The sequence below is a fragment of the Streptopelia decaocto genome (assembly GCF_964273445.1).
Source record: "Streptopelia decaocto genome assembly, chromosome: 2".
Taxonomy (NCBI): Eukaryota; Metazoa; Chordata; class Aves; order Columbiformes; family Columbidae; genus Streptopelia; species Streptopelia decaocto.
This window is the reverse complement of record NC_138655.1, coordinates 149,959,758-149,983,495: the sequence shown is the minus strand read 5'-3', so window position 1 is coordinate 149,983,495 and position 23,738 is coordinate 149,959,758. Positions and strand designations below refer to the sequence as shown.

Here is a 23,738-nt window from a genome sequence, read left to right as displayed (position 1 = left end):
TAAGACACAAACTGTTAAGCAGACTCAATAAAAATTATTCATCCAAATTCTTTTTTAATGAAAACCTTTAAAAAGTATTCTAAAAATAACATGATTATAAGTCATAAAAGCAAAAAATGATCTGTTAGAATCTGTTTTGTTCCTTTTGGTTTTAGTGTGGCTTTTTACTCTTGTGTCAACCTTACTGAGCCAGAAAATCTACTATTAACATTCCAGAGTATATCATAACCCTTACTGGACTTCAAAAATACAGGTAAGAATCATTTATTTCTTTATACAGGTAAGCAAATTCAGATATAGACAGATTATACTGAATACCTTAAGTACTTCCATCTAGTACACAAGCACTTAAAATCACTTTCAGAGGTACTAACTGAAAAATTCCAGTGAGTTTAGGCAGGATGAGAGTCCAGGGGTTAGATCTGCAGAAGTATTTAGGCCACTAAATCACATCAGCTATTTTAGTGGAAGTTGGATGCTTAAATACATTTAATGATATGGCTATAAAACTGCAAGAGCATATTAAGTACTGCATTTCTTAAATGTCCAGATAACTTTTAAAAATAGCTGGTGCTAATTAGTTAGTCAGACTTACTCTATAAGCCTGCAATAGCAGTAATGTTGTTGGGCACTTTTTAATAGCTATGCAGAAGCCATTGAGTTAATCAAGCATTACTTGAATCTGAAAGTGTCAAAGAAAGGGCATCTCAGTGTTACCCTTGAAACATATTTAGCTCATATCCTCAGATAAGATTTTAAAGTTTGAATAATTTCTTAAAGCCAGAAACCCAAGCCAAGTTAGACCTTTGCCTTCACATAATGAGGTTATTTTCCGCATTTATCAAATCTGAAAACCACACCTGTAGTACTATCTTTGTAGACAGCCAATAAACCCATTCATCTTATACATAGCCATCAGAACCCCAAGACATGTTTTCTTGCTCTGTATCAACCCCACAAATGCTACAAGACTGGGCCTGAACTATATGCTTCACTGTGGTTCTTTTGTGCCCTTCATTTCAATATTGGTGGCAATGAGAAGCTGAAAATGCTCAGCTCAAGGTTGAAGAGTCTCATAGACTTTATGGACACTTCAGCTTTAAGAGTAGAAATAATCTGGCTCAGTGTCGATGTCAAAACAATTAATCATCCTGGTTTCCCTTGACAGTCAATGGAGATCTATTCAGCATAGACAGTAGAGTTCAGGCTGTGACTCATGTCATCCTAAAGTACGCACTTAAAATAGGTCAGAGAAACCATGCCCTAATAAGGCCTGTTTCTCTTCATAGACTACAGATGGAGCCCAAGATGATGAACTCAACTGGAGATAGCTGAAGTTAAAATTAATCCATGCCTGTATTATGCAATGCAACCTTTGTGGATGTAGTCTGTCATACACACTGTCCTGTTTTCCAGAGAAGATGATGAAGAAAAAGAACGTTAAAGTATAAATATCTTTAGGCATAGACCCTTGCAAGTTTACCTGTAAGATATATGCCAAAACTTTAATATATCTATTTTAAGATTCCAGTAAAATATAGTGTAAGGAGACTCTGAAGAATCAAGTCTTCAAAGAATAAAAAAGTAGAAATTAGACACGGGATTTCAAAAGCAAAGGGATTTGAATGTCTAATGAAAACTGAGCAAGCATATCCCTTGGGTTTCTTTGAAAGCCTAAATATTAGTAAAAGGAAAATTAGGTAAAAAAAATATTGGCATTTCTTACCATTTTTAAATTGAAAAGGGAATGCAGCAAAACCAGTTAGTTCACTTTTAGGAAACGCATTAATATAAAGTTGTTCTTCCATTCATTCCATCATATTTTATGTCTGGAGAAAGAACATTGCAGTCGTCACATTTTCTTCACTTCATTTTTTTTCAGTGCACACAAATCCACATTTATGCAAACTCTGATCACCAATTTTGAAAAATAAAACTCACAGGAATCATGTGTGCACAGCTCTTTTTCAAAAGCATAATTTAAAACCTGAAAAATAATTGCTTGTGTTCTGCTCCAACTAGACAATATTAAGCTCTCTCCATTAAGAAGTTTCTAAAGAGATTTTGATAGGAAGATTTATAGTGAATACCTTGACTAATTAAAAAAAAAAAAAAAAAAAAAAAGTATGTATTTATCTTTACTTTAGTCTGTCTTTTTCACCAGGAAATGTTACAGAACTGCCATGCACTGAGGATTTTTTACTCTGTAAAGTAGAGAAGAGGGGACAAGCTGTGGTGAGCAAAATGCAAGCATTGTGCAACTCACCAGACCTCCTGTCCCAGAGAGATTTATTTATTGGAAATTATGGCAAGAGGAAAAAGACTAAATAACTTTAAGTCCCTAGTTATTATGTCATATGTAGCTCTGTAGTACAATATAGCCACAATCTGCTGCTTTGTAAACTGAGCTGTCAAACACTTGTTATTTTAAAGCTGCAGCTTTTCGGAGTCCTCTGACAGCCAGTGGTCCCAGCTCTCAGCCTGATTCATGGCTGGCTCTGAGACAGAGGAAGTTCGCGTCTGCTATAATCTAAACACTTTGCAAATGGAGCATTGGAACAGTGGTGAAAGAAGAAAATAACCTAAACCCTATAACCCAGACAAGAATCCTGCAAAGCTTCTGGGGAGAAGAGAAAGGAAGTAAGTACAGCAGCGTAGTCTGCAAGATCAGCAAATGTATTCACATGATTTTATTTCAAAAACTCTCAGAGTTTCAGGCAGGGGGAAGAAGTTGATTTTAAGCCACTTAGCCAAAAAGCAGTGAAAATTAGTCTCTGTCAAAAGTATGGAAACAATGTCCCAGATGTGTACTTCTGCAACATCTGTATTTTCCATTTGAAGTGTAAATACAAAAAGGTTGGTTGTAGGAGGATTTTTTTCTCTCCTCCCCTCCTTCCCACCCCTGAGAATTGTGTCTAGCCCTTAAATTCAGATCAGTGCAGGATTATAAAACATAGAGAGATGTGGATAATTTCCACTGCACTGAACTCTAGATCTACTGTTTCAGAGGTATCACTTAGATAGTAAGAAAGGTATATTCCTGGGCTGTGATAAAGCATCCCAATAATACTGAGACAGTGAAATCAAGACACATCTATTGCTTATTCTTTCTTAAAAGAAACAAATATCCAAATTCAGGGAAAATACTTTTTAAAATCTCCCTAATTAAGCAAAAACATGTGTACGATATAATATTAACAGAGAATTAATTTCCTATTTTACCCTAATTACAGTTCTCTCGCATTTGCAGTCTTCCTTGTCTTCAGTGCATATGCATTTATTACCTGTCTAAGCCTCGTTTTCTCCTTCCTGAGAGCAACCTTCATCAAAACACTCTGTCAGGAAATTAAAGAGGTCTTCCATCTGTCCCTTTAGAGCCTGGTCTGACCAAGTGTAGAAGATGCTCATTTTAATTACTTCTATGTACCTTGTTAGATGTATACGTAGCTAGAATGCTATCCTGAGGCTGCAAGTTCCTCTCAACTGTCAGGAAAAAATATGTTTCTGGATGAAAACCTGGTAATTCTGTCCTATCAGACCTCATGGCAACATAAATCAAATGTATTTTTGTAGTTTGTGTCTGGTGAGTTATGGCTCACTTCTTTAGTGTTTGTTCTATAGACAGTAACACAATACAGCAGGAGTTGTTGCAAAAGTGAAGAATTTGTGAGAAGAAATAGTAGTACAATTTGTATACATTCTGTGGAAAAAGACACAATGCTGAAGATTTTGGCAACTTACTTCAAATGTTTATAGCAGCCGGAACAATTGCTTTTCAAAAAAATGATTTATGGGCATCTGGAATTTACACACATTGCTTGGAATCTGTGGAAGAATCTATATGGTGGTTCATGGCCTTCAGAAAGCTGGATGCCTTAAAGCAAAGCTGCGGAGAATATGGAAAGTAGGCTCACAAAGATCTGCAAACCTGCGCCAGGATTATTGCCTTCATCATCAAGAAATGGAAAGGCTTTTCTGGTTAAATTGAAGTAATTGAATCTCCCTGCTCTCATTAAAAAAAAAAAAAAAAATACAACTGTCTGCTGTTGGTCTGAAGAACTGCAACAAGTAAACGTAAACTTTAATTTCATGGTGCAAGGGTTAAATTGTTGCCATCTAAGCTATCTGCCAATATTACATGAAATCCCATCACATTTTAATAAATCTCTTTTTGTTTTGGGTGGAAATACCACACGTGTTATGATTTGGAAGTTTTTATGTGCAATTAGAGCCCTGAGAACTACCACAACGTTACCACATTCAGCTCACTTAATTGGACTGAGAAGAAAATATCATTTCTGAAATAGTTTATGTCTTTTCCTGCATCTGTGTATGCACACATGTGTATAAAATGAAAATTATTTCCCTCTTCATCCTGTGTTAAAATATGAGCAACTCCTTGCAATTTAAATTGAACATATAGCTGGGTGTTCTAAGTTAATCTCAAAACAATGTTGGAGTGCACATAAATACAAATGTGTCCTGAACCCAGGAATTCCTTCCTGGTTTTTCTTTGTTATCTCTTATGATACTTGTCAATTGTCAATTTCCTGTCTTCACACCTCACTGGCTGACATTTTTCAGATTCCCAAACTATGAAAATCCGAACCATCCTTTTTGTTGTAGAAAGAAATACTGATTTTTCTTTCAGGAGTGCAGAACTGATGACGAACTTGACAATGTTCATAAGATCACATTGCCGTAAGTGCATTAAGATAACCACATGGAGATGTTTTCAGTACAAATGGTCTAAAAGGTATTTATAAACTTATACAGAGAAATGGAAAGAGTTGGGAAAAGCAATAGGTGAGCCTCAAATATTTATGAAGACGTTAGTTTGTGTTTAGGCATTTTCTGAATTAAAAAAAAAAAAAAAAAAAAAAAGAGGTTTTCATTTATCTTCTATGAAGCCCACTAAGGTCCATTCCATAATACTGCTCTGACATTTCTACATGACCAGTGGCTGACTAGCTCAGCAAGGTCCCTCGCCTTGTGTGACATTGGCCACCCATAGTCAAGAAGTTACTCAGTGTATTTGTGTCACTTGTGCTTGAACAAGCAGGCCCACTCCTTCTGGGCCCACAAAATTAACACTGGCACAAGTGCCGATGAGCTGAGATCTAGAAAAGGCAGGGAAATACCACTAACTTCGCTCTTCTCTGACTTAATTATTTCTGTCCAGAAAGTAAGCTAAGAATTGTAACCCAAGCAATGTTCCCAAGTCCTGTTTCAGCACCTAAAGTTTCCATTAGAGCCCACAAGCTGGGCACACAGAGGAGACTTAAGAGCTCATCTATCCCTTGGTGTCTGACCTTTCTTTCCAGAAAGCAGAAGTGGAGCCTCTGAGCTTTTCCTTTCCTTTTCCCCACTCCTAGTGAATTGCAAAAAAAAAAAAAAAAAATCATTACATCACTGAGTCTGTTTCTGAGAGAATAACCCCTTTGTTTCTCTGTGCAGATTTAATTATTCAGTGAGACAATGATAGCAAATGAAGCATTGAGGCCTGGAGAGTCCTCTTACAGCACAGATCTCATTGCAAATATACTGGAAAAAAAGTTGAGGTACCACAATCCTCTCTTCTAAATGGATGCAGACCTGGACAGTTCTGTTCATGCCCAGCTCACTTTTGGAGAACTTAAATGGCAGAAAATTAAACATTGATGGGATCAGATAGAAACTCAGGAGGGATCTTTAAGATCAGTAAGACTGCAACAAAATCCTGTCCATCTTACCTAGACATCTGAGATACCTACAAGTACCTAATGTTTATGTCTTTAACTAAAATTGTCTTACTGACCCAGTGTTGGCCAATCCCTGCATTTCCAAGGTGACTAAACATGTATCTCTTGCCTTATTTTTCTCCAGGATTCTGCCCACCACACACTCTTGTTAACTATTAGGTTGATACTGTCGTCTAAAGTTACATTTCTATTGCCATTTGAAGCACACATAAAACTGACAGAAAGAAAATTGGACTCCCTCTAAGATTTTGTGGTGTGACAGCTGGAGGCAAAGCAGGTAACCTAGGACATTTCAAGTGGTCCTTTGTTTCAACAACCCACCCAAACTCTGATTCCTCTTTGACTACAATGGGAAATAATCCACATATAGACACTCTAGAGGCATACACCTAAATTTGGGGTTCAATCACTGGCAATGAATCTTATTTAATCTGTGGCAATCAATCCTACTCAAGAACCACGGACTCTGAAAGTGGGATATAACCCAGTGGAGTCCCTTGGGATCCAGCTAGGAGTCTTTTCTTCCCTTACAAGGGTCACTTATGGATTCAGTAACTGCAGGGAGAAGAAAATAAAATCCCAAGAGAAGATACCTGTAAGCTTATTCTCTAACCAGAATACAAGAACAAAGTGGTAATTCTAGACTTTGGATCAAATAAATTATCTTGTTTAAACATTTTGGAACCAGCATTGACATTGATTTCATACGTATAGCCTGAAAACCTGTATAATCATAATGCATACTACAAACAAGTTTTATTGATGAAGACCTAACATTGTAAACAAACCTTGTTTACACAAGAAGACAATAGGACTTTTTTTTTTGTTTCAGAGTTTACATGATCAGAGGCTGAGATCATTATTTTTGAGATGTGATGATGCGAAGACACAGTAAATATCTTTGTGAAGTTTTTACAATGAATCCTGTAAATAAAGCCTGTGACAGAAAGGCATAGTGCCTCCAAAGAAACAACTATGATGTATTGTGTTTGAATAATGACTCATAATATTTTATCATCATCTGTTTACATAGTAAGTCACAATAACATTTCAAAATATGGTGTATGCATTTTTATGATTGCCTTAAGTGTACAGAGGGGAATTGCCATGGCCTAGCATCATAAACTTTGTAAACCTTACTTGGAGACTGCTTTTGTATCCCCATCCTCTTCTGCTCAAACAAAAATGTGGCGGAAACAGAACATACAAATAAAACTGCATTGAAACAGTCCCATGTGTCTGGCTAAAACAAAAGACAGGAAATTCTTAAAAGTGTGGTTATAAACTGAAAAATGCCTATAAATACGGCTTCCTAGAGTCCTAGGTTTATGTATTCATAATTATTTTGTATCAATATTTTCTTTGTTTATATATATACAAATGGCATTGGTCTAAGTGCCAAGACCACATTTTTAGTCTGAGATCTGGAACACAAGCCCTGCTGCTGCTGACTTCTACTTCAGCATTAAAGTTGGAACTGAATGAAGTCCCTAGATTTCAGCTCCTGAAAGCTTTATGATTTAAGCATATTTTTAATCTTTAGCCATATTCCATTTATGAGACTGAGCATCCAGATTCAGCTTTTAAGAATTACATGGTAAACGTCAATGAACTCCAAGATCTTAGAAGGACAAAGGACAAGACAGCTCCAGTAGAAGTGCTGAGCTCTTTCTGAGTACAAGGGACCTTATTACTCACAGGAAGATCCAGAAAGGGTCCAAGGTGCTCAGAGACCCAGGCAATGCAATATCTGCCTAGATTTCAGACATCTAGCCCATGAAGTAGAATACAAATGCAAGATTGGATATTTGTTATGGAAATCATATGACAGCTTAAGTATCTATGGGCACTCACTCAAAGAAAACACAAACATTGCAGAGGTATCTATCTCTAACTCACAATAGTGAAACTCAAATGATGTCACTCTGTGGAGTTTAGACCCTCAGTGTCACAGCTGAAAACTGTGGCTGTTCCAATCCAGTTATGATCCACAGATCATTAGGGGCATTCAGCTGTTCAAGCTTTTTGTAAAACTGACAAAGTTGAGATCATGACAATGCTACGTAGAATTATTCCTAGTTCTACCATTTAATGAAAGATAGACATAAAAGTTTTGAGGGGCAAACACAAAGGCCAGAAAACAGTTTGCTCCATACAGTTTCCCTTTTTTCTTTCATTAATCCTCCTCCATGAATCTTAGTCACTTCTGCAGCTAGAGTGCATAACACCTGCCCAGCTACATAGGCTAGGCTGGAACCCTGCAGATAAGGTGTGTTTCAGTAGAAATGAGAGATTTAAATGTCCAGGATCAAAGCAAATGTGGAAAAAAAAAAATATATATATATATATATATATATATATACACACACATATAGTGTTTCTGAAATGTTCCCAACGTTATTGGAGCACAATCATTATATGGCTTGGGTTGGAAAAGACCTTCAAAGATCATTTAGGACAACCCCACTGCCATGGGTAGAAACATCTTTCACTAGAACTAGTTGCTCAAAGCCCTGTCCAATCTGACTTTAAATACTTGCCATGATAGGGCATCCACAAATTCTCTGGGCAACTTGTTCCAGTGTCTCACCAGTCCCTCTGTAAAAAATGTCCTCCTTATATCCACTCTAAATCTACCCTCTTTAAAAACATTGCTCCTTGTTCTGTCAGTACAGGCCCTGGTAAATAGTCTTTCTCCATCTTTCTTATAAGCCCGCTTATAAGAAGGCCTCTGTAAGCAAGCCACCTCACTTATCATCAGGTTCCCCAGTACACTTATGTCAGGTAGTGGCACCTGCCTATAACAGAATATCACATGCCCCAGAAAAGCTTCAGATTAAACAGGGAAGTTAATTGTTCTTATATGATCAGGCAGCCAGTGAATGCAAGGTTTTGAAGTCACAATTTCAATGGGGCACTTTAAACTTTGCTGTGCTCTGTTTTAGTTAAGTAGATTTATTGACCATAACGTGTTGTTGTTTTGTGAAATGTAAGAGTATGCAGATATGTCTTCCACATTCGATGTTGTTTCTGCATTGCTTATGAAGTAGTAAGCAATTAGACAATTAAATTCTATACTAAATGAACACAACTACAACTCAGTCTGTTTCAGTTCCAAAAAATGCACTCTTTCTCTTCCTGAATTTGAATTATACTTTATTTTTTCAGAAAGACTTTCTGACATGTATCTTTTGCTTTAAAGTTCGTTAATGTATTTCTCATGCAGTTGCATTCTTAAGGCAAAAAGATCAAAAGGATAGATAGGTTCAGAACACAAGCTATAAACTAGTCAGATTTCAAGATGATTGGCGATATCTGAATTCTGTTCTGACAAACTATACAAATAACTAAAGAAAAAGAACTCTTCAGCTGACTCTTTGAAACAAATTTCTACCACAAGACTAGATATATCCTATGGCAAAGTGGAGATTTTGGGCTCTACAAAGCTGTACAGCCACCATCGTGTCTCAGAAAGCAAAAGCACACACACCACCGTGAACATAGATTCTTTTTCTTCCCTCCAGTAAATCTAGGTGCATGGTCCTACAGCTACTCTTTTATCCCAGTTCGATTTCTATCTACCCAAACTCTATGTGAACCCTTTCCCCCAGCCATGTAATTTCCTGGTAGTTCACCAGCACAGTTTGTTGGGCAACAGAAATACCACTCATGGCCATATCAGTGGAGTCTATGCACAGTGTTGGAACACGTAATATATGTTTCTACATGAGAGCAACTTTTTTTTTTATATATAGAGCTTCCTTTTGCTTAATTATTAAAAGCTGTATAATTTGTCGAGACATGCAGCAGTTCATGAATAAACTTTTTTCTGTGGCCAGCAGTCACTTAAATGCTTGCAAAGCATACAACTTATAAATAAAAAGGAACTAGTTTGTCTTAGGTGAACAAGTTGATCACTTCACCTGCCAGGATCTGCCATAACGGTATGTTCTGTTTTCTTATGGGAAGAGAAAAAAAATCACAAAAACTAGAAGGTCTCATCAATTTAATGATTAGTGTGGTGTATTGCTCTATAGAATTTCATATGGTGCTTCAAAAGTTTACATAGCTCTTATCATTCAGTATTAAAACCTATGGTGCTTTTTAATAATTTCTGAGAGATCCTTTTGGCTTCACACTTCCTAAAATGCATAAATTTTACCTTTTGGCTTCAGTTCTCTTGCAGCATATAGGTCATCCCTAGCAACACCAAATAAGACAATATCTGACTTTAATGTCAGAATATTTCCACCATTGAAATTTACCTACATATTCATTTCCTTTCTATTCTTGGTGCTTACATGCATCAAATATTTGAAGACAGTTATCATGTTCCTTCTTATGCACCACTTAGTTAACCTACAGTATACATACTTTGCTCCTTTAATCTTTCTTCATAAATCAATTTCTCTATACTCCTCAATCATGCATGTTAGTCCTTTCTGAACTTCCTCCAATACCAAAAGATTTTGTTTATTCTTTTAGTTCCTTTTCTTTAAAAAGTTCATAATTTCAAATTTATTTAAGCAAGGAACATGCCAAAAATATATTTTTGATACAAATAAATAATAATAATTAATAATTGTTCATTTTCTGTAAGTTTCAGCATATAGCAAACATACCCAACTAAAACTAATATATATTACAAATTATTTCTTCTTTTCTTTTGCAATGTGTGTTGGATTTTCATAGTGCAGCATAGTGTAAGGTTGCTGCACTGAAAGCCAGGATGGCATTTATTTTACCTAACATTCAGAGTCTGCAGTTTTCTAATCTCAATACTTACAGCTCGGCATATTTTAGGTTGCTACCTCAGAATGAGAGAATCACAGCATTGACTACACTGTGAAGACAAAGAAACTCAGAACCCAAGCTCATGTGAACCTAGGCTGTCAGAGGTCAACATACACAGACTTTGTATTTAGCCAGATGAATCCCACCCTCCCATCATCTTCACATACATTACGTGAAAAAAGTATGAGAGAACCAAAGGAAGTTCACTACTCTATAGCATGAAATAGTTCTTCCTCCAAACCAGGCTGTTCAAAGTAGTGTATTTATATGGGGATCTCCAGGGTTTTTGGTGTAAGACATAGCTTTGTGTCTAAGTGCAGTCTAGACAATGCAGAGATGGGAAAGTTCTCCGTAATTAGATATCAAGACCCCTAAAGCATTATATCATTCTCTCAAGGAACAGAATACTTGAGAAGTTAGCATCAGAGTCAACATTTACACAGAGACACATATACACATTCTAATTAGAAGATTAAGGTAAAATTAAGGCACTGCCTTCAGGAAAGTCTGTCTCTTAATTGGCAGAAAGATTATTAAATCTGCCATGTCAGATACTTTTGCTCAGTTGAAGATCTTAAGAGGATGACAATTATAAATAGGAGTTCCTTTTCTTCACTCCTGAAGAAGAGACAGTAAAATGGCAAATTTCTTCTCAAAAACATCATGATCAAAAAAATGTTGCTTTTAATCAGTCCCTCCAAAAATCTTAAGGTAGGTTTCCCTTCCTATGATAACACATTTTTCCTTAAGGAAATATTTACTTCCTAGGAGCTTCTGTCAAACATTTTTTTCCTAGCCAACTAGCATAAGACTTCTAATTGGAAGTGATCTACAAAAGACTTACAGATATCTTGTAATGAGTGGATGTCCATTATCTGCAACTAGTGGACACAGCTCATTCCAGCCTCAGCAATTTAGAAGAGCTGCTCCTCTGCAGGGCTGTGCTCCTGGAAGCACAGGGAGACTGGAGAAGTCACCAAAAGACCACAAGAAAATAAAATGCCAGCAACAGAATATACTGTTTTCAGTCTTTTAAAGTCTTTCATAGATTGAAATAAACACAGTATTCTGAAATATAGGCTTCTTTTCCATTTCTGTTCTAAGACTAAAGAAAAAAGTAGAGAAAGATGGGCAGAGAAGAAATAAGTAAAAATGATAACTCTCAAATACTCATAAGACCCTGAAAGGTTTTCAAAAGTTTCACAAGAACATTGCAAATAATATAAAAATATTATCTCACATTATCTCTGCCATGGTAACACACAGAAATTAAGAAATGAAAGTATGGCATTCAAGTAGAGGTATAATAAAGAAAATAAACTGACCATCAGAGTGAGGAATTAGTTCTTTGCTTTTCTTCACCAACAGGACTTGACAGTTAATGGTTTAAGCTGATGATCTTAAACGTCTTTTCCAACCTAAACAATTATATGATTCTATGATATATTTAAAAAAAATAAAAAAAAAAACCCTTTTAAATAGTTTTTAATTATAATCATAAAAGAGCTGGGAAATATAACAGCAGACTTTGTTTTTCAGCAGGGCACAGCTAGCAGTTTACAACTCAAGCTATGTTGTAGCATAGTATAGCAATGCGTGTTATAATAAAGAGAATAAAGTGAGGTAAAAATGTGCTGAGCACATATCAAGCACACTCAGAACTTCATTACACCCGATTCTAGGTGTTCAAGTATAGTAAATGGTTAATAATGATGCAGAAGGAAATATTAGAAAAGCAATCAAAAAGGACTCCTAAAGGATTAAAGAAAACAAACAAAATAGTATCAGAGGGCTAAAAACACGTAAGAGTAAAATATAGACAGTCCAGAAGATTATGGAATTACAAAAGATACTGTCAAAATCTGTAAGAACAAAAGTTCACTGAAGAACACAATAATGCTTAAAGATCAGTTTTTAAGGGATGAGGCAGCAAGTGCTGGAAAAAATAAATCAATTCTTCACATAGTTTATCAGGAAGAAAAACTGTAGGCAGATGGCAGACCTGTACACATACAGGTATATACCTTTCCTGAGGCAGAGAGAAGTTAAAAACACTGAAGTAAATGGAAAATGTATCTAAAATATTGCAGGTGACAATCTTAGCATGTGTCAGATTAAATAGTTCCTTAGTGTTGAGACATTTCCACTTCAGAATTCATAGAAAGGGGCAAAAACAGCACCACTCTTCACAAGAATAATTTAAATCACTTCAGCATTCAAATAACTTTTTCCTTATGCAAGATGTTACTTTGAAATCAACTGGGCTGTTCACATGAGTGAAAGTAATGGGACTGTGTAGAAAAGGACGTTTTAGTGGATTTAAAAAAAAAAAAAAACGACAGTGAAAACAGTGGAGTTGTGAAAGAAAGGCCCTGGTGCAACCTTTCTCACAGCATGCCTCTAAAAGAGCAAAAATGTCTCTTTCTGGCATATTTTAGTGATATCCTTTTGCTCAGAAAAATAAATTTCTTGAAGCTCAAACACAGAAATACATGCTTATAGGAGCAATGTGTTACAAAAGCAACAGAGCATAGCTAACTGCAGCAAATTACGGAGGAATGGCTATTGCAGTAAGCATGAGAGAATCTACTAATGAAAAACAGAAGTTTCAATTCTGTACAAAAGTGATGAACTCTGCTAGCCTGGATTTGGGTTTAAACTCCTACAAGTAACCGCTATTCTATATTAAAGGTAATCATCTCTCATATTTTTAGCTACATCTATAAAGGAGCTCAGTAACTTCAGCCTAAAAAATTCAAAACACAGACACATATTTCCAGCCAAAACAAATCCAGAGCCAGCAGAAATTTTAATTGTCTTCACTAAATATTGTTTTGGTCATGAGAGTATGTGTAAAATGGATGTGGTTGTAGCCACAATGGCCCTATATGTATATACGTATAGGGTTTACAGGGCGAACAAGTTGCTGAGGAAGAGTTTGCATGCCTGAAGATTGTGTTTCTTCCAGCTGTAGTCCTTCTTGTAGCAAAAGTATTTTACACTTCCCTAAAAATCTTGAGATGGGAAACAATGAGACAGCTCTGAAGTCCTTCATGAAAGAAGTTCCAGCAGAGCATAAACTAATGTAATTCAACTTTGGTTCCCTGAGGAGGACGGGATGGGAGTTTTGGACACCCCTCCCTCCTTTGCAACCCTGCAGGAGTCCTGGTCTCTCCCAGCCTGGGCAGGAATCTCAGCTCTGCCTTCTGGCTGAAGACAGGCCAGGAGAGGCACATAGATGTTTGTTTTCTGCTTGTTCCTTGAAAAACAAGTCATTGTCCCCTCTGGAGAGAGGACAGTCAGGTTGGCTGGATGCACCTCTTTGTATCTATGGAGAGGCACTGGAAGGGGCTGTCTAGAAAGTACCTGCATGCTGGGTGGTGGGAAACCAGCTTGGGCTGTTTGATTCCAATTTTGTTCAAAGAAGCAGGGCTTTGAATTTCTTATAAACTGAGCCACTTCAAAGAGAGCCAACTCCACCATCAGTCTTTCCAACAGAGGAATAATGAAAACTTCCAAACTTTTAGCCAAACAATTGTATCAAGATCAGTCCAAAAACAAAGGGTATCATAGTGGTTATAAGCAACTGCTAAGATACCAACTGTACACAAGGTTTTCCAGCCTACAGGACATTTTGAACCTGATACTGGTTAAATCCTTGGTGTTGATCAAAGCAACTTGAAAACATGATAGCTGCAAAGCCAACAAATACCTAAGCATAACTCTTGGTCTTCTATCCTCTCACATACAAAAACTATAAGTTTCTAGTCTGCCACATAAAAAATCAGTAAGTACAAACTCTGTGTCTACAAACAGATAAGCATTATTCAGAAGCAGCATTGTTAATCAGCATGATTATTAAAAACTTTTCCAAATCAAAAAAAAGCTCAACAGTTCTACCTCAAGAGCCATCTGAAGAGAACAAAATATTAAAAGACAGAACAAAACTAGCATTTCCCTTTTTGACCTGTAAGCAATCCAGTTGATCTGTAAAGAATGTCTAAAACACACAGCAACAAGAACTCACAAGACGAAGGTCTACCATCAGCCTGACCCAAAAATCTCCGGTGAAGCATGTCTTAGTAAGTGCCTGAAACAAAGCAAAATTAAATGCAGAAGCTATCAAACAACCCATTTTGATATTTCTGATGTACTTTTTTTCTTGTATACCTTTTCAGGACAGAATCACAAGTGGTCTAAAACAACATTTTAGAAAATTAAGAAAAGCCAGTTGCCTCCTTTTACTCAGTACACCCCAGAAGTTATGCACTCAGCTGATCAAATCCCAGTGCATTGCACTAAGTTGAAGTTTGAAGCTAGCTCCAACTCCTTCGTCTGAATACTATCTTATTTTCAAGAGTAAATTTCCTGTCTCTCACCCACTGCAGCTGATTTTTTTCATACAAATAACTAATGGAGCAGAAAGATAATGTCTGTACAATAGCTTGAAAAATCACCTGACTGAGAGACTGATAGGCTTTATTCCTTCATACAATCAGCATATTTGTGCTCTTCTTCCTCTTCCAGTTAGTGAAATCTGTTTCACCTCACTACATGTTATACACCATTGCGTTGTTATCTAGTTGTCTTTTATTTAATACAGTAGCTTCTCCTAAAATTTCACTGACAGTTTTATTTTGGTTTGTTTTGGGTTTTTTTTAATTTGCCAAAAACCTAAGACAAAAAGACATTTTGGACTAATGTGTAAAAGGCTTATGCAGCTGTCAATGAATAAAAAAAACCCCAACAAAACAGATCCTTTATAGAGAATTGACCCCTTCTGTATCACGCTCCTTTCTTCAACTTAATTATTCTTCCTGTTCTACTGCAAGATTTTATTGAAAACACTATTAATATAAAACCACTATATTGCATAAAGACCAAAGATAAAAATTTGTTCAATTAGGAAGCTGTTTCTTAACTCACATGTTAACCGTAGCTCATGAACTCTTCATCCCCTCCCCTTGAAATTGGGAGGTAGGTTGCACTTGTTAGTGGGCATTTTTGGTTTTTCCATTAGTTTAACTGCCTAATTGTAGCTAATTAGTACCATTAGGAGGACATAGCAAAGCAGCCATGATTTTCTCCCTCACCCAATGGTCACAGAGTGTATGTATGGGGAAGACCAAAGTCTAGAAGGATATCTGTGATTGTGAACCCTTGTCATTACCTTTTTCCATTCTAAGTAACATCAGTACAGAGTTTTGTATTATGTGAATGAATACTTAAGTGAAATTATAGCTTTCAGTGGCAAATTACAACTAGATGTGACCAAGAGAGGATTAAGCCCATCATTTTGCTTAAGAGTTCAGATGGTTGGAGTAATTGGATGATAGCTGTAGGGCATCTTTTGGTCTATAATTAGGTCATTTCTTTCTCATCCCCTCACAGTGTGTATAATTACAAATTAATTTGAAATCCCACTGTGACTAAAAAAAATCAGTTTAATGTAATGCAAGTGCAAAAGCCACAGGATATTATTTTTTAAAACATTTTTAGTGTTTATGCCAAAATACTCAGTCTGGCCCAAAGTTATAACCCTGTGGAGTGCACAGCTCATCTTTGGTTTATTTCTTAACTTTTATATGGACGTGGATAATTTTTTTCTCTTAAAATAAACCACATTTCACAGCAGCACACTTTTCTCCAGTATCCGTCAGCAGGTGTCAACAGCCCAAAAAGTTGGGGGCCAAACTGAAAACCAGTCATGAGAGTTTTGATAGGCAACAGTGTTGTCAAGAGGACACACAGGCAGCTCTAAACAGGTGATCTAGTCAGCCATTTTATTCTTTATTACTACCAATATTTGCTTGCCATTTACAATGCATTATTCTGCTTTTACCCTGAAAGTGTAAAGCATAGGACATGCCTGGGTAGCATGCCTGCTCCTGTGTGCAGCAGGAGCTCACCCGTTTCATCTCCTTGCTCAGGTCTGCTGCTGGCAAGTTCCGCTTCCCTTCCTTTATCACAACACTGTGGTCAGATGAGTTAGACCTCCTGCCTGCCTTAACGGCAATACAGGTAAAAACACGCCCTCCTGACAAATGAATAACCCCAACCAGATCTGCAGTGACAATGTTTTGACGTGCTGAACTTCCTGTTTCACTCAAGGGACAAACGTGTTTTCGTCTCTCCCCAGAAATCTTGAAAGGGGTTGGTGAGAGGGTGCCAGCTGTGATGTGAGTACTGGGGATGTCGGCAGCGAACCGAGGGCCGTGGGGGGTGTGCAGTTAGGGAGAAGAGCAGAAGAAAAGGCCATCGGTGCAGAGAACAAGGGTATTGAGATTTGATCGTATTTGTCAGTGTGCTGTAAAAACTGTAGAACATCCCATGCTGTTAGCATGACAAGATTAGACTTCTGGCAGAGAGATTAAAAAAAAAAAAAAAAAGAAAAGAAAAAATAGAGAGAGAGAAAAGAAAAAAAAAAAAAAAGAAAAAGAAAGGAACTGCTTAGATATAAGTTCCAAAGTTCATTAAGAGGGTTCTTTATTGCATAGCTCCAAAGCTGAGATGTGCTGGGGCATGTGCAAAAATAAGGGGGTGTTAAAAAGCTTCTGAGCTGCTTAGTTTTCAAAAAAAAGTTCAAAGTCCTAGCCCTGGATTATTTGCACTGTGACCTCCAGGCCTATTTGGGTTGCCATAAAAACTGTATTCAGGAAGGAAGGAAGAGATTATCAAAAAGGAAATAACTTCTTTTTAATCTAATGTCTTGATAGCAATAAGCTTTTTCTTTCACATAAAACCTTTCACTTGAGGATCTCTACATATTTTTTTAGATTAAAAAAAAAAAATGCAGCAACTGGGAAAAGCCTGCAGCAAACAGCTAGAAAGAAGAGATAGAGAAAGGACTTGGTTGCACTAATCACTCACAGGATAGATATGAAACAATAAGATAACCTAGTATTCTCACCCTCCTACTGACCCCCAATAATAGACCTGCTAACTGGATATATCCATCAAAATGTATCTGTAGTTGTAATGTCACTCTGTAAAGTTTTTGAAACCCAAAGTACTTTAAAATTTCCACATGAAACTGAGTAGGTAAAACTTTTATTCTTACATTTTTATTTGAAAATATTTTCATTCCAAGGAAAAAAATATATTTTTTCAACTAAATCTCATTTTGTCCTTAGAAAATTTTCAACATCCTCAATGTAGCTTTGAGGCTAGAAGGTATACATGAAGGTTATAGGGAAAGCAAATAAATATGTAGATGAAAGCTTATCTGCTCTAGTTGCAATTTTTCTTCACACACTTCACCCCTTAGGATGCTACCAGAGCAGGGCAGCATTCACCTCAAACCTCAAAACCACTTGAATCAAACCTTAGTTTGATGTGTTCCTCACCCTCAGGCCATGCTTACAACAGTTCATGAATACAACTTGAGGTTTTGTATGCATCTGGGAAATCTGTGGTCTCTCAACCCTTACAGTTTCCCAGGTGGTATTCTTCCCACTTCCTTCCTCTTTTGCTTGGGTCAGTTACTTCAGGAAAAATGATGACGATCATAATTTGGAAATATAGCTCCTAAAAATATTCTTATGTGGTAACAAGTGAGAGGACATTGCAAAAAAAGAGCTGAATGGGGGATAGCAATTCCACTTGCAGCAGCTATGAAACATGTTACATTCCTTTGTGTTCCACATCAGAGTTAAAAGAACCTATGAACATTTTTTCTAAAATGCAGGATTGTGGTAGATATATGTTTTCTTTTCAACACCTGATATTGGTGAAAGAAGGAGGTCTAAAAGTGTGGGAGGCTCATGTACAAGGCCCCAGCCCCCCTGGTATGAATGGTTATCTTCAGCCTACATCCATCTGAACCAAGACCTTTTCCATCTGTGACATTGCCCTAACCACCCACCATAAATCCTGGGCATTGGCCCTTGCTTCAGTGGAAACTCCTTCTCAGAATTATTTTACTGTCGACATGTTTTACTTTCCCAGCCACTCCATGCTGAGACAGATTTTCTGCAGTGTTTCTAGGTGGAACCATTTCAATAAACTACTCAAATAATTAAATCAGATTTTAACAGAGTGAAAGTGATTTTCCAACTTACAAGTCACAATAATCACATCCAAGATTATCTCCCGAAACCTCTGTAAAAGCTTGATTCCTTAGTCAGGAGTGAAACAGAATTTACTAGTCTAGCACCAAAAATGTTAGAAGTCATAACACTGTCCTAGAACATGTGAGTTTAAAGAATCATTATAATGACTGACTGAATCCTCTATCTCCATGATGATCCAGCTCTGGGCCAGTGGGTAAAGCAAGAATATTTTTTCCTCTGTTGGAATTCTGATGTTTTCTTCCCATCTGCTTTTCCTTTAAGTGCTTGAAATTAAATACTTCACATTGGGCTAGGTGGTCAGTTCCTGCTTGAGTATTTTGTTTTCAGTTTTACACTTCATTACGGAAAAGTTATGCTTTTTTCATTAACACGTCATTCCTTTTTGCCATAGGCCCCTTAACCTGTTATTCTATATCGACAACACAAAGAACTCACTCTTGGTGTGTAAATGTATGTGATGCCTCACTACTCCTTACAGGAAGAAGGGTATTTGCTTGTTCCTGTACCTGTTCTCCTCATAAGGATACTGGTGATAATGAAGACGACTTATAAGTGTGTATGAGTTCAGGGTACCCTCAGAACCAATATGTATTTGGTAAGGCTAATTTCAGATAAAGCTACTATTGTTGACAATGTCCCATAAGGTTAATGCCCAGTCTTTGCTCTGAGGTAAAATTTCAGGTATATTTTGCCAAGACATACCCTATAATTATTTTTAAAGGTGTGATTTAAAATTGAGACTCAGCCCACTTCTGCCATTTCCTGTAGGCTTAGATATATCAGAATAGCTTTTCACAAGCACAAAAATAGCATGCTGATGTTTGACAAGGGGAGCACTTCCCTGCCTTCTATATAGAATATTCTAGAAGCTCTTGCTTCTGTGTTCTTTGTTTTATTGCAGAAAAGATTAGAAGAACGCCTAGACATTCTTGCCTTTCAGCTGTAGTAATATGGTTTTGACTTCAACCAGGAGTGATTTTAGTTTCCAGACCTTCTGGCTGCAAATGAACATACATCAGCTGTGATCTTGGGATTAGATAAGGTTTGGGATGCAGCTAAAACTTAATTTAAAGTTTTCTGCAGACTTCATGAAAAATAAGCATGTTCTTAAACTCCAAAGTGAAGAGAGAGAAAAAAAGAGCCTGGTAGAAAAAGCAGGCTGGATTGAGTTGATCACTATTGTTTAATGAAGTCCTGTTCATGGATTTAAACTCAAGTAACCGTACCATCTAACCTCAAGTGTAACAGAGGCCATATATTTTCACCCAGGAATTTTATTCTTTAACTCAAAGTTGAATTGATTGGATCTTTTATAAAACATGCAGTGTCTATTGAAAGCAATGAGGAGTTTATCCCTCCACACCAGCAGCCTTATAGGTAATACTGCACAAAATAGGTTGTCGCATTTCTAAGGTTACTCAGTCACTGACAGGAAAATCCATTTAAGAGACAAATCTATCCTGAACAAACAGGCCTTTAATCTCTTGCATTATCTTCATTGAAGGTGATTTTATTCTGGGATCCTGAGGAAAAAAGGCTTCAATAATTGCACTGCCTGCATATGAATGTCTGTTTAATGACTTTTTAACCCATTAGCCAGCCCTGGGATAACAATCTCAAAGAAATGTGTTTCCCAGAAATAGTTAGTTAGATTAAAAGAGTCTACTACCATCCTAGTGGACTTAAATATTAGACACTGAACAATTTGCATAGGAAAAAGCATCTGCAAATGTTCCAACTACAGAAAAGCTTCAGCTGAGGACTAGAATTTCATAGGCACTGCAGAATCAGCAACTAACCCACAGTCTGTCAGTGTGAGTGTATGACCATTCCTCTGAAGACCCTAGGAAATCCGGAACTCTGTCAGAGAATGCTGAGGAATCCATCTCACCTTGGCCGAGTCCTTTGGTTGCTGAGCTTTTGGTCAGGTTGGCTTTGCTTCCAGTTCTGTGAATCTGTTCTTTTTCATTTTTCCTCCAATTCTCTAAGAAACACTTCCCAATTCAGTAAATCCAAGCATCCTGCTGAACAAAATATTTTTTCTGCGTTTTATTTCATTGTAGAAAAATGAAAACCTGTAAGCTTGATTTCATTTTAACTGTTTTTTGTCTTTAAGGATCAGCTTCTGGCCCACCACCAATCGTTAGTTGCATGGCTGTATCTCAATGAAGGCACATTCTCACTTCCCCTGTGAAGCTGGCCTCTGAACAAGTGGCAGAGATGGACAATCCTGACTGAAAGAGCTGCAAATAATAAGAAAAATTTAATCACACATGAAACTGAAGGCATAGAGAGGTAAAGTGATTTATGAAAGCTGTTTACAGAAGAACAGGAGTGAAGAGTGGGTCTTCTAAGGCCAATTGCACTTAATCTCCCTATAACTGGCAGGTTTAGCAATAGTACAGTTGGGTTCATTCTGTAAGGGATTATTTCAGATAAACTAGACAACATATGGCTCTAAATGGCAGAGTTCATTCTGCAATAGCAGGAATCCTTTTAGAAGATACAGCGCCAAGTGGTCTAACATCAGTTGTGTGGAAATCAAACAATAGGACAAATTTTGATGTTCATAAGGAAGAACAATACACTGAGCTATAGAGAATTAGAAGCAGGATGGTAACAATATGAAAAGGATTCTGAGTAAATAAAAATAATTCATTAAAGGCTCTTCCCTATTTACTCATGTCTAGTAAAAATAACGAAACCTAATGAGCATGAAGTTGCTATCATAGACCTTCCCCTCCCCACCCCATGCCAGACTAAGACCAATACATACAAAGAAAATTGAAAACAGTACTCTCTTCATGTGAGGTGATCTATTCTATAGGCCTGTATCAAAGGTTTGAGATTTTAATGGTTAATCAGCCAGCTTGAGACATTCCCTCGAGGTGCCTGCACATCTTGATTACAGAAGAACTCAACACTACAGCTCTGCTGCTCAGGCTGAGCTCTCTGTGTCTACTACTTTATATTATTAGACATATATTTTGTATTAATTTATACCTTAGGGAATAATGGCACATTAGTTTCCAACCTGAAGAAATCACCTGTCTCTTTAAATTGACATCAGGTGAGGCTCCTACAGCCACATAGTAAAAGCTTCCTTACATACTATAAAAAAAGATGTCTCTCAGGGACCAAATGCTGATGAAAATGACCACTTAGGAGCCTTCCATAGCTGCACTGTTGCCAGCTCTTGGCATTCAGGTCTCACAATTAAAACTTTTAAAAAAGATCATGAAAATAAGCTTCATTCTTGTTCGTCTTCTGTTCCCTTTCTTTCTTTTTCTTTTCTTTCTTTCTTTCTTTCTTTCTTTCTTTCTTTCTTTCTTTCTTTCTTTCTTTCTTTCTTTCTTTCTTCCTTGCTTCCTTTCTCTCTCTCTCTTCCCCTCTCTCTTTCTCACTTCCTCTCTTCCTCTCTTTCTCTTTTTCTCTCTTTCTCTCTTTCTTAGTTTTCTTCTGTCACTGTGAGGACTTGAAAAATTGGAATTCTTTAAAACCGTACACAGTGATTTACACTCAGCCACATTACTCCAGTGTAGGATCTTTTAAGGCAACCATCAGATATTGCAAGGCTCACTAATAAAATCGCAGCAGCTGGCAACATGGTTGAATGAACCATTCTCCTTAGGATCCTTGTATAGACAAAACATGATGGCAGGAGCAACTATTCTCTTCAAATAGGAGAGATGGAGCCAGAATGAATGACTACAGCACATAAGTACAGCACCTGTCCTGACTAAGCTCCTTTTTATGTCTGGCTTTGTGGATATTTCTTCTTTACTCCTCTGTGACTATACCCAGTGTATGTAGGATCTTTCGCAAATGCTTTTGCATCTGTATTAGAAATCTGCACAGACAGATAGCCAAATACAAACCAGCTGCAAAACAAACAGGTATTGCAGTATTATGCTCAAGAAAGTAAGTCTGGCTGAGAAGACCATAAGAATACAGGTTCAGTGCCTGGTTTACTTGCCTGTTTGGTCACCTTACTGAGAAAACAGAAAACAATGTACTGTGTCCTCTGATGAATAGTCACAGAATTGTAGCCCAGTGTTATCTCTCACCACCTTCCCCCTTTCAAAATTTCATGACTGATTTGCTCACCCTGATCTTTTTCTGTGTACTTGTTCCTATGGGCCTGTGTGCTGCCCTGCTTTCTCCTCAGAACTGGAATCCAGCTGTGTGCTCTTGGGTACCATTGTGGAAAGCCATCTTCTAGTCCAAACTACACCACTTGACAGAGTTAAAATGATCTGTTTTAACACAGATCAGCCTTAGCTCAAAGACTTCTGGTCATGACCTAAGAAAGGTATGCATACTCTAGAAAAAATATATATATAGTTTCACATCCCGTGCACTCTGTGCCTGAGATCCAAACAAGGAATTAGAGCAGGACTTCCATGAAATCCAAGATACTATGCTGAACATGAAGCTGTCACTACTTCTAGATATTCACTGTGCCTAAATCAGGAGGCATGTAGTGTTTTACCATTAAAATTCCCCAGATGCCTTGAATTCTGCATCTCTATGTGCATACAACCTCTTAAGCCCTCTCAGCTGAAGGCACCAACGTCAGAGTCCTGCCTAAGCTCTAAATCCACAAATGAGGAATTCTTCTATTTATGTCCTAAAACATACAGGAACATGTTCTGCAAACAATGCCACAAATGTCCTTCCTTTTTTTTTAAAACATGACCAGAGTAAGAGCATACACCCATCTCTCCTTTTCATTATTTTGAGGGTAAGACCACTTATTACTGAAAAACAGCTTTAGTTTACCTGAGGATACTCAGGTCTACATATCCTCTTTTCAGGAGGCTATTCTAAGTTTAAAGCTAGACAGGTAGCGAAGAGCACACCCAAACCTTCCCACCAAAGATTTTTCCATTTTCCATAAGAGTATTAAAGATCTTCTAGAGCAGGAGGAAAATCAAGAAAGAATAAGATGATCCTGAGTCTTTGGTTACAACACTCAGCTTGCAAAGGTGCACCAAAAATCTTTGTTTTCTCAAGGCTTTTTGGGGATTAAACTGCCATGGAATAAAATACAGATGCAGTCTGTGATGCCGGGAGTGGACAGCACTGTGCTTTCTTTAAAGTGAATTCTATAACCACCTGGAGAATTGAT

General features: G+C 37.2%; 1 long non-coding RNA gene across 1 annotated transcript; it reads left to right on the top strand.

Moving 5' to 3' along the window:
• The first annotated feature begins 212 nt into the window (after window positions 1-212).
• Window positions 213-6,899, top strand: LOC309436763. The gene is made up of 3 exons (XR_014183409.1): window positions 213-253; window positions 2,434-2,640; window positions 3,251-6,899. It is a non-coding gene; the product is annotated as an uncharacterized lncRNA (long non-coding RNA).
• The last annotated feature ends 16,839 nt before the right edge of the window (window positions 6,900-23,738 follow it).